Source organism: Lytechinus variegatus, chromosome 4 (assembly GCF_018143015.1).
Source record: "Lytechinus variegatus isolate NC3 chromosome 4, Lvar_3.0, whole genome shotgun sequence".
Classification (NCBI taxonomy): Eukaryota; Metazoa; Echinodermata; class Echinoidea; order Temnopleuroida; family Toxopneustidae; genus Lytechinus; species Lytechinus variegatus.
In genome coordinates, this window is record NC_054743.1 from 24,525,666 (window position 1) to 24,537,393 (window position 11,728).

An 11,728-nucleotide genomic window follows, 5' to 3' on the forward strand; every position below is an offset into this window, starting at 1 on the left:
ACACGCCCCCATCCCCCCCCCCCCGCTTCCGCCGCCTATGAGCCTATCCGTATAAAGTTCACAGTGTATTTTTCAAAAAATTATTTTTTTCGGTGTAAACATGGTAAAAGACTAAGGGGATACGTCCCCGGACGGACAGGGATTACCAATCATAACTGTCTGCTTATTTTTCAGGTTTCAAAGTCTCTTGGGGAAGGGGGGGGGTGATCCTGACGAGTGTCCCCATGTAAAGTAATGTGCTTGTCTTATAACATAGGGCGTCCAATAATTCGTTGAACACTTGGTTTGCTGGAAGCATTTTTGTCATCCCAGATATAATTTATCATCTAAACCTATAGGACAGCACTGCCATTAAGACATTGCACATATAAAAAAGTTGTTTATTGCAACTCTGTAAATACCTGCATTGATAAACATTAATTCATATCGATTGATAGTATTTCAACTACTATCACGACTACTACTACTATTTCATTATCGTTATCATTAATATCAAGATAATCACTGCCCTCCGCATCACTATCTTTCTCATCACCATGAGCATCACCACAACCACGAGCTCCAACTTAATCCATAATGTACATTTATTGAAGCTTAAAACAATAATTAAGCACGTTTTTATATACCCACTGAGCACTCTGAAGACCCAGTAGGGGTTTACTATTGTTCTTATGAACGGTTCTCCATTCTGAAATACCGAGCGCCTTTCGAAAGGGCGGAAGGTCTCACTTTTTAAAGTATTTCTACCTAGAACACCGTCGAAAAGTAAAGGGATGGTCCGGGCTGAAACTGTTTATATCTAAATAAATAGAGTAAATTTCACAAAGCAAAATGCTGAAAATTTCATCAAAATCGGATAACAAATACCGAAGATATTCAAAGTTTATCATTATTTTCTGAAAACAGCTATATGTACATGGTCATGAATATTTATTAGGTGGGCTAATGATGTAACGGCCCCACTTTCCTTTTCTTATGTTATTACATGAAATCATAAATGTTTCATTATTTCATACTTGTGTTAATGATGTGTCTCCATTATGATGAAATAAGCTGCGGCAATGAATAACTAATGCACTCAATCAGTTGTCAATCCTATTTTTCAGATCTTGGTACAATTTGTTTTGAATAAAACTAATTTCATATAATAAAATACAAACGAACAAGTGGGGATATGACATCATTAGTCCACCTAATGAATATTCATTAAGACACGCCTAGAACAATCAATTATAAAACGACTAGAACAATCAATTATAAAAAAAAAATGCAATTACACTATATTCCGTAACTCTACAAGGCATACAGATTTTAATCATGTAGAAGTTAGGCTTAATAACCAAATTATTCCCAGAGTCGAAAATACAAAATTTCTTGGTATTATCTTTGACAATAATTTAACTTGATCACATCACATACATGACATAAGTGAAATTGAAAACCAGGTATAGCGAAAAATATCGTAATTATATATAGCCTAAGCTTTTATCTTCCAAACCGGTCCTACGTAATCTTGCCATATTTTCATTATTGTAATTTGGTCTGGGCTAACACATACCAAACCCATCCCCAAAATTGTGTTCCCTTCAGAATTGAATTGTTTGTATAATTCCTGAGAACGACATCATACCATCAACAGACACGAAATCTTTATTTCATTCCCAGAAACTGCTGGAATTAAACGACATCAATAAACTTTAGCAATGTAATTTTATGTACAGGTGTTTAAATTCTCAAATTCCAGAAACTTTTCGTAATTTCTTTACGCATGTATCAATTATACATCATTTTGATACCTGAACAAATAACCAAATATATATTCCTAAACACAGAAAGATTATCTTTCAACACAACATCCGTTATTCAGGCCCAAAAATATGGAATGATCTTCCGGACTACATACATGTAAAAAAATCCTTGTCAACAACTAGCTTAAAATTTAAGATTAAAATGATGATTCTATCATCCTATGCTTGAATATCCTCATACCTTATATTCCTTTAAATCTTAAGTTAACATGAATAATGTGCAACTGTTGCGGCATTATTATTATTTTTTTTTATCTCTCCCTCTCTCCATCATACATGGTTGTACGCTCTATTTGCCCCGTACTCGGTAACTCATTTCCGCCTTCCTACTCTCTTCTCCCTCTCTCATTTTCTTCCCGTTTTCTTCCCTTCTTCTCTTCTCTTTTCCTAGCCCTTCTTATCTTTGTATTCTATTTTGTGTATTGTATATATTTATATGTCCACAAGCGTATATCCCGCCCCAAGCATGTGCTTCTTGGGACCTACGCCTTCCTCTGTACACATAATAAGTTGTATATATTTATATTCTTAATGGAAATTGATTTCATGTGAATTCTTGATAACAAAATGAAGAAATTTTGTAAAATGGAGGAAAATAAATGTTTATTTGAAATGAAAATGAAATGAAAAACTGTTTCACCGGAATAATGCAAATCTTTAAAATTCGATAACTTTGTTATTTGTTATCCGATTTTGTTCAAATTTTCAGCGTTTTGCTTTGTGAATTTTACGCTATTTATTGAGATATAAATATAAGTCCATGTGAATTTTTTTTTTGGGGGGATGCAGGAAACAAAATTGACAAGAAAAAAAAATGTTATCAACAAACAATTTAGGGGGGACCGTCCCCCCATCTCAAATTTAGGGGGGAGACGTCCCCCCCCGCTTCTGCCGGCTATGTCAGCCAATGGCAGATCGGCATTCCAAACATACTTGATGTGTAGCGAAATTTATTACGATCTGCTGCCATCTGTGATACATTTTCACAAGTGCTTACAACTTCGATTTCCTCGTCCTACTTTCTACTTTCCGTTCCTCCGCATATTTATTTTGGAGCGATCTGGCCCAGTGGATTAGTCTCCGGACTCTGAAACAGAGGGTCGTGGGTTCGAATCCCAACCATGGCGTAATTTCCTTCAGCAAGATATTGATCCACAATGGGCTGCACTCAACCCAGGTGAGGGAAATGGGTACCTGGCAGGAATTTATTCCTTGAAACGCAGCGCGCGTAACAGCTGCACTGCTAAAGCCATATTATGCTGCATACTGTAGAGCGCTTAGAGACTTCTGAAAAAGTAAGTATATTAAGCGCTATATAAGCAAGTATAATTATATAATTATTATTTATATTTGTCTTCTTCATTATCTCTATCTTTCTTTTCTCCTCTTCCTACTATTTTACCCTTCTTCTTTTTCTTCTCTTCCTCTTCTTTCTTCTTCTTCTCCTCCTCCTACTTCTTGTTCTTCTTGTTCTTTTTTTTTCTTCTTCTTCTTCCTCTTCTTCTTCTTATCATAGACTTTGTCATGGTAGCAGGCATATTGCAAAGTGTAATATTAGAAGATTTGTTTTATTGCACTAAAAGTATACTCATTATTTAATTCAAAGTGATCTCCAACGACGGCATGAACCTGACACAATGATATAAAACAGATAATCAGATTTTTTTTCGCTGACCTATAATTTCATACCATCTTGGGATTTTTGGCACCGACGTGCATGTTCGGCAGTAAATGCAAGGCGTTTTTGCTCATGTAATTTGGAAATTGATAAAAGATTTGGATCGTTAGTTAGTGATGTAAATGAAATGTTTAAAAACAAGCAAAGACATTGTCAAGTGGAAGAGCCGTGGTGTAGTGGTTCTGACTCTCGCCTTGTAAACAGAGGGTCGTGTGTTCGAATCCCACTGCGGTCTAGCGTCCTTTGGCAAGGCGTTAATCCACAATTTGCCACTCTCGACCCAGGTGCTAAATGGGTACCCGGTAGGATGCGAAAGATATTGTATGTTTGATTTTGCCAGCGCCATAATGAGGCTGCGATGAATGCAAGGAATGCTCCCCAGGGAGTGGAAATTGTGCACTTTTCGTGCGGGATTGAAATGAATCCAATGACCGGGGTAATAATATGCTGTAACGCGCTTTGGGCCATTCTGGGAAAAGCGCTTTATAAAAATTGGGTATTATTATTATTATTATTATCGGACAAAGGAAAATTACTTAGTGGTTTGTTCCCATAAAGCCATTTCAACCTTCTATACTCCGCCACTGGTTTCATTTTGCAATTCTAGCTTCAGGCTCTCTGCAAATGAGAAAGCTGTTTCTTTCGGTAGAATCACACAAGCTATACCGACCCACTATCATGATTATACCCATCAATATTTACCCTCGCGGCTAAAACACGACTATACCACGACACCATATATCCGTTGCCATGTCAGGTTCACATACGGACAGATTATTGCTCAACTCTGAGCTCAGCGATCCTGCAAGTTTGCAACGCAATACTCACATAGCACTGCAAGTACTGAAATCTTTGCGTGGCGCACTGCGCGCACACCTTGATGACAGCGAGTGAGGACGACTTTTGTGATTATCAGACTCTGTAAACTAAAAAAAAAAAAAGCGTGATGGATTCTCAAGATACCGTTGCCATGGTAAATGAAAGGTTTTTCTCTTCGAGGCGTGTGGGATGGAGATCTTTAAGGTTTTCTTGATTTTTTTAACAAGGATTTTCTTTTCACCTGTCTTTCGTAGATCCATTGATCTTTCACGAATCCCCGACGGCTACTATTCTTCTCCATCATTATCATCAAACAAGCCATCTTATTTAAACCATCCGGTCGATATAACTTGCTATACTGCACCTTGCAATATCATGTCCGAAACCTGGACCATGATATCACAAGAAAACAAATTGATATCCATATATTCATTATGTTCACACGCACGGTTAAACGTCAGTGTGTATCTTTGTGTTGTTTTTTTTAACCAAAGAAATGCCACACTTTTTGTACTTGTGATATCCTAGTCTAATTTTGAGGACTTTTTATTCTATTTGCCCCTCTCAATCTCACGAACAGTAATGTTATTAATTTATTGCTTTATGATTAGTTCGATGATTCATATATGATTTAAGTTATCATATTCTCTTCTCGTATTCTCTGTAACTAAAAATACTATTACATAAAAAATAGCTTTCGGATGCACTGGTAGAAAAGGTAATCATTCCCTAATTAACAGGTGAATTAATGAATATATATTTTCTCACACCCCTTCCTAATCCTACGGTTTGCAAAGAAATAGATGAAGTGATTAAATTGAGACAAGGAGAATCTCTTTTCAATGGCAACGACACCGGCAAGAAGAATGGGATATTATAGAAAATATTGGCTTACATTAATTCAAATGATATGTTAATAATACCTACAAACTGCAATCCTTCGTATCCCTATTCATTCTTCAAGTTCTTCGTCGATCTTCACCGTGTTAACAAGTGTCTGCAGTGGCGTACTGAGCCAACAAAAAAATTAAGGCGGCCATGTATGGCGTCGTATACATTCGTAATTCCGAAGCTTCGTTATTCCGAAGGTCCGTTTATCCGAAAACGAAATGACGTTCGTTGTTCATTTCGTTTTCGGACAAACGAACCTTCGGAATTACGAACCTCATTTCGTTTTCGGATTAACGAACCTTCGGAATTACGCCACAAATGTTCGGATTAACTAACCCTTTTTCGTTTTCGGATTAACGAACATCGAGGTATAGGCAATTTACGTGTTTCGTAATTACGAACCTTCGGAATTACGAAGTGTACCCGTATGGCGTACAGGACAATTTTTAACATTTTAATTATGAAAATACTTTTTTGTGATAGATTTTGACATGATATTCAGAAAAAAATACCAGGCCATGATATTAAAATTGTGATACCTTGGTTGTTATCTAGTAGAACCTTGCGATTGCGCTTGGCATCACCTTTTTCGAGATATATTTTCACCCTTAACTCTTTCCTTTCTTTCCTTTTCTCTTTTTGCATGGTTGGGGAAAAATTTTACGCGACATGTCTGTTGCAATGTCGAACGAAGCCAATTAAGAACCTTCTTTCCACTGGTCAAACATTCCTCAGATGACAGGGGTTCTTTGCGCACTTTTAAAAGAATACAAAAGGGAGCGCTATCTAAATAAAATACCCGTCTTGAAAGTTGATTTTAACAGAATAATGAGATGAAGAAAGTTGAGCAATTTTTTTTCAGAATTACATGTAAGGTGAAAAGTTGTATTACCTGATAGACATTTGCTGGGATTCAAAGGGGGCGATTTCGTAATAATTTGTACAGCACACCCTTATCTTGTTTTATTTTCTTTATGATTGTTTACAAAATGGAAATCAATCCTATACCATGCAAATCGTGGAAAAACCATAATACCGTCAAGCTATTTTATGATCATGATGGTCTTTGCATGCATTACGAGGGATTCCACATGTTTTTTAAAGGAGTGAATGTCTTGTGCCCAGCATTGCCGTTAAACTTGTAATATGGTCAGGAGGGGATAAAGATCTGTATATTCAGTTTCTTTCTTATTTTCTTCGAATCTTCTTTCTTCCTTTTATCACCAGAATCCTCCTGTATTTGATGTTTCGGGATGCTACAAAGAATATAGGCCAGACAGATCTCATCCCATTTTTTTCTTCATTCCTCCTTCCTTCGGATAAAAAAATCTTACAAATAATAGGGTGTTTCGAGGCGACAACGAAGAGGAGGGTATTAGACCTACCTCATCCGATGCATCCTGGGGAGGAAAAAGTGACTACTCACCTGGGAGAGTGATGGATTCGCGGGATGGTGGTTGCCATAGCAACGGAGAGGTTGACTGCTAGGCGTGAGCAATGGATATCGAACTATCTTTCCTGATTCTATTTTATTTTATCCTTTTTTTTCTTCTTTGCATATTTGCAATTTACTTATTCTGAAGACGTTTCTCTTTTGCCAGCAAGTATACATGCATAAAAAAACCCTATATATGAGTCGACTAATATGCCTTCTGCATTATGTAGAAGTATAGGTTTAAACTTCGAGTACCGAATCTTAAATCGTAAAAGAGTAAAAGTGCACTCCAAGTGACTAGTAAAAACTAATTGAAGGACTGCACTTATTTGAAGTTCTAAAGTGGAAGCAACCAACTATCGCAACTTATCAAGAATGTTTAAATGATAGCTGTTGAATCCTATCCTTATCCAAATTTGATAAATTGTCTTCACCAATCACTTCTCTATTAAAACAAATGTATGCATTATCCATAATCATGATAATAATTATGCACTCTTTTTATACCATAATCCCTTTTGAGAAGTTTGGTATATTGATTTGGATGTTTCATCTCTTTCATCTCTAATTGAAGTGAAAAAATGACTTAAAGGTCAAATCCACCTCAGAAAAATTTGATTCGAATCAATAGAAACGATCAGACAAACACAATGCTGAAAATAACATCAAAATCGAATGTAAAATAGTAAAGTTATGATTTTTTAAGTAAACCTTCGCTTATTAATTTCACAAACGTTATGCACAATTTAGTCACATGCAAACGCGATAATCGATGATGTCCCTCACTATTGTTTGAATTACACAGTACTTGACAGTAAGGACCGACTTGACTGAACAATAAATGTTAAATAATGGCAATTCAACATATTCAAGGAGAAATCAAACGTTGTTTCAGAGGACAATGAGGAAAAAGTATAAAATTTCATATTTCATATAATGAAATAAAATACAAAATAAATAGTGATTGACTGATGATATTCCGGTCTTTATGAATATTCATTAGGTGGGCTGATGATGCCATATCCCCACTTGTTCTTTTGTCATCAGCCCACCTAATGAGCATTCATGACGATGTGCATATAAATGTTTTCACAAAATATTGATAAACTTTGAAATCCAATAACTTCGCTATTTATTATCCGATTTTGATGAAATTTTCAGCATTTTGCTCTGTGAATTTTACTCTACTTATTTAGATATAAATATTTTCAGGCCAGACCATCCCTTAAAGCGAAACTAAAAAAAAATCATAATCTTCTTATTTTACATCCGATTTGATGAAATTTTAAGTGTTACATGTATGCTGTGGACTTTTCTCTTTTTATTCAAATCATCTTTTTGTTGGGGTGGACTTATCCTTTAACAATCATGATTGCACTATTTATTTATTATTTCAATATATGATTACAAATTTTTATATTTAGGATCCCTTTTTGTTGTTATTTTGTGGGCTATAGCCTTAACGCATGCATAAAATGCCTGTTTGTCTTTAGCGTATTGATCTAAAAAGCGGAGGTAACCCATTTTCATTTATTTTAATAGTAAAAAAGGTGAGAAAATATTATAAAACAAATACATACAATAATACAATAAATCCTTTTAGAAATCAGGATTTCCTAACACAAATATTTGCAATCAATCAACATGATGAATCTCTGAATAAAATAATCACCTTGTGCTTCTTACAGTCTATTTTGTTTAATCATATTCCGAAAGGGGTGTACAGAAAATAAATAAACTTAAAGACTTCAAATATTAAAAAAGTTTGCAAGGTGCTTCCTAACAGCAAAACAAAATACAAATAAAACTTGGTAATACATTGAACTTGAGAAACACAAGCAACAGATAAAATAATGATTCGTCTAGGGAAATGTAACACCAAAATTATCATTAATCTTAAGCCATTTCAAACATGGTATGTCTTTAAATCATTTCATCTTCCATCGGCATAGATACATTTTTGCAAATGAGAAATCATAAGGAATATAATTGATGCTCTTTGTCTTCTTATCTCTGGCTGTAGGGATGGGAGAGGTGATGGCAATCGTGTCATCGTAGAGTCTTTGACAAGGTGATCTTTAAAAGCCCTTACTGCTCTGGGCACCAATCCATTAGTGGTCCCAAAACACCTGCCTATTCATAACAATCATTTTTAATATTTGGACGGTAGGCGTCTCTACATGAATGAGGAAAGAGTGACCTCGCGAATGAATTTCATGAAGGATAACATGATCTACTTTCATGAATTCATCCATGAAAACATTTCAAAACTCATTTTCGTTTTTCCTTCGAATGGAATAACTACATTTTGTTTTTCTTGCACTCGTGTTGTGATGTTTCTTTGGATTAATATGGTTGTTTGTTTTTAAAAGCTTATCACCCTCCTAAATTATCAGACACGCTGAAATAACAACTAATAAAGCAGATAAAACACACCAGATATCGTTAGACAGGGAAAAGATTAACGTAGTTGAATAAAAACTTTGAGTGGAATGAATAGAGCTTTAAAGAGCTGAATGGATAAAGCTTTAAAGAATGGAATGGACATAACTTTAAAGAACTGAACTGATTTAAAGAATGGACTGAATACAGCTTCAAAGTACTGAATGGATATAGAGCTTTAAAGAATGAAATAGATAGAGCTTTAAAGAATGGTAGGCCTCTGCAATTCTTTTTTTTAATCATTAGGTTTTTTTATTTGTTTTTTGCTATTTTAAATGGGCGTTTAAGGTAAACAAAAAACCTTCACTAGAAGTTGCTAAAATCTAATATTTTGCATCTTAAAATCCATGAAATTATCATCTGTTTCCCATATTTCATTGGAACCGTTTTGATTTATTCAGAATCTATCAAGAAAATGAAGGACATTCAGGTCTTTCTTGACTATGAAAAAGATCGTTTTTATGAAGTTACATAAAAAAAACACCTTCACTAAAAGTGGAGTGGCTAAAATTTCACATTTTTCATCTCTAACTCCATGAAATGGTCATTTGTTTTCCATATTTCATTGAATTGTTTTGATTTATTTAGAAACTATCAAGAAAATGAAGGATATTCAGGTCTTTCTTGACTATGAAAAAGATCGTTTTTATGAAGTTACATATAAAAACACCTTCACTAAAAGTGGAGTGGCTAAAATTTCACATTATGCATCTTTAACTCCATGAAATAGTCATTTGTTTTCCATATTTCATTGAAATTGTTTTGATTTAGTTGGAAACTATCAAGAAAATTAAAAACATTCACCTCTCTCTTGTATTTTCTTAATCGTTTTATGATGTTGCATTTGGTCAATATTCCTCTTTTTATTGTAGTCCCACATGTAGACTTCCATGGTGTTGCAACATTTTTTTTTTTTAAAACAAGTGCACACCTAGTTACCAAAAATGCATATAGCATTTCCATGTTGACTATGAAAAAGTTGACTACGAAAAAAATTAACTGAAAACGATCGTTGATCGTTTGATCGTTTTTTTTTATTGTTTTGCACTTGGTCAACACCATGAAAGTCTATATGTGGGACTATAATAACAATTAAAAAATATACTGAGTGTAACATCATCATAAATCAAAGTCAAGAAAGAGCTGAATATTCTTTATATTTTTTGGTAGATACCAACTAAATCAAAACAATTTCAAGGTAATATGGAAAATAGATGGCCATTTCATCGATTGAAAGATGCAAAATGTTTAATTTTAGTCATTTTTGGTGTGGTTTTTTTTTTGTTGTTTGGGGGTGAGATAAGAGCTTATAATGAAATGGATGGAAATTAAAGAGCTGAATGGATAGAGCATTCAAGAATTGAACGGATATAACTTTAAAAGAACTGAACGGATAGAGCTTTAAAGAACTGAATGGATAGATCTTTGAAGAATGGAATGGATTGACATTTAAAGAATGGAATTTAAAGATCCTTAAAGAACTGATTGATATAGCCAGTGATCACTGATAAACGAATAACATCCACTAATGCTTTGTTTTGTGACGCAGAGGCGAGTAGTCTTTCCTGGAAAGAATGAGTAAGAGTTTTTCGGAGAAAATTTGACGGACCCTTCCATTAACGTACGGAGGCAATTTACTTTCTAACATAATCACAGATGATTAAAGGCTTATCGTCAATCAAATTGTAAAATACTTTGTTTGTAATTATGTCTGTATCGTATTTACAACCTTTTTTAATTATTGAAATGACTCATCAACAATAATAACCTGTTTTAAAATAATCACACCCCTTCCCTAAAGAATGAAGGCACTCTGATTTACCATCATTCAATTCTTCCGAAGGCATGTTCCCCATTCATAACCTTTGAAGACGGAGTACAGCACCACCAAACGCTCTCGATAGTTCCTGCCTTTCCTCTGAAAATATGGTAAGATCCAAGGTCAAATTCCAATATCATCATTGTTTTTATCATTCACCATTCACCGTTTCTCTTGTAACTACTGTTCAATGGACCTCGTTGTTACTTACAGCAGAGCCTGGAGTGATGTTTTTTAATTAAAAACTAATGAATAAACATATTAACGGCATTATCCAGGTCAATCAAACAGTTGAAGCCTGTATCAATACACTGTGAAAACATTAAAACTGCCGAATGGCTTGTTAATGGTGCTGTTCTACATGACTTTTATAGAGCATTTTCTCAACTGCATGCTCTATTGCCTAATTTATTATTCACTTATCATATTTCTTGATATAATATTGATTCATACTTGAAAAAAGTTATTTCCATAACAGCGTAATTTATTCATTCATTGTTTCTAATATAATGTTTTTATTTTCTTTGTGTACACTCTTAAAACAAATCAGTCATATTGACAAGACAAGTAGTCAGCCAGGTGCAACTGATATAATAGTCACATTTCTGACATTATATTCTAGTTAGAAATAACTCTTTTCTAGTGAAATATGACTTGAAATAGTCAAATATGACTAGAATAACAGTTGCACCCATCTGACCCTATTGACCATGTTGACTAGTCATTTTTGACTGATTTACTTTTTAGAGTGTATATTAATTGTGAGGGGTGCATATATTATTTGTGGTTACATTTAATGCTTCTTTTTTCCTTGTGACTCGACTGAAATATAATAT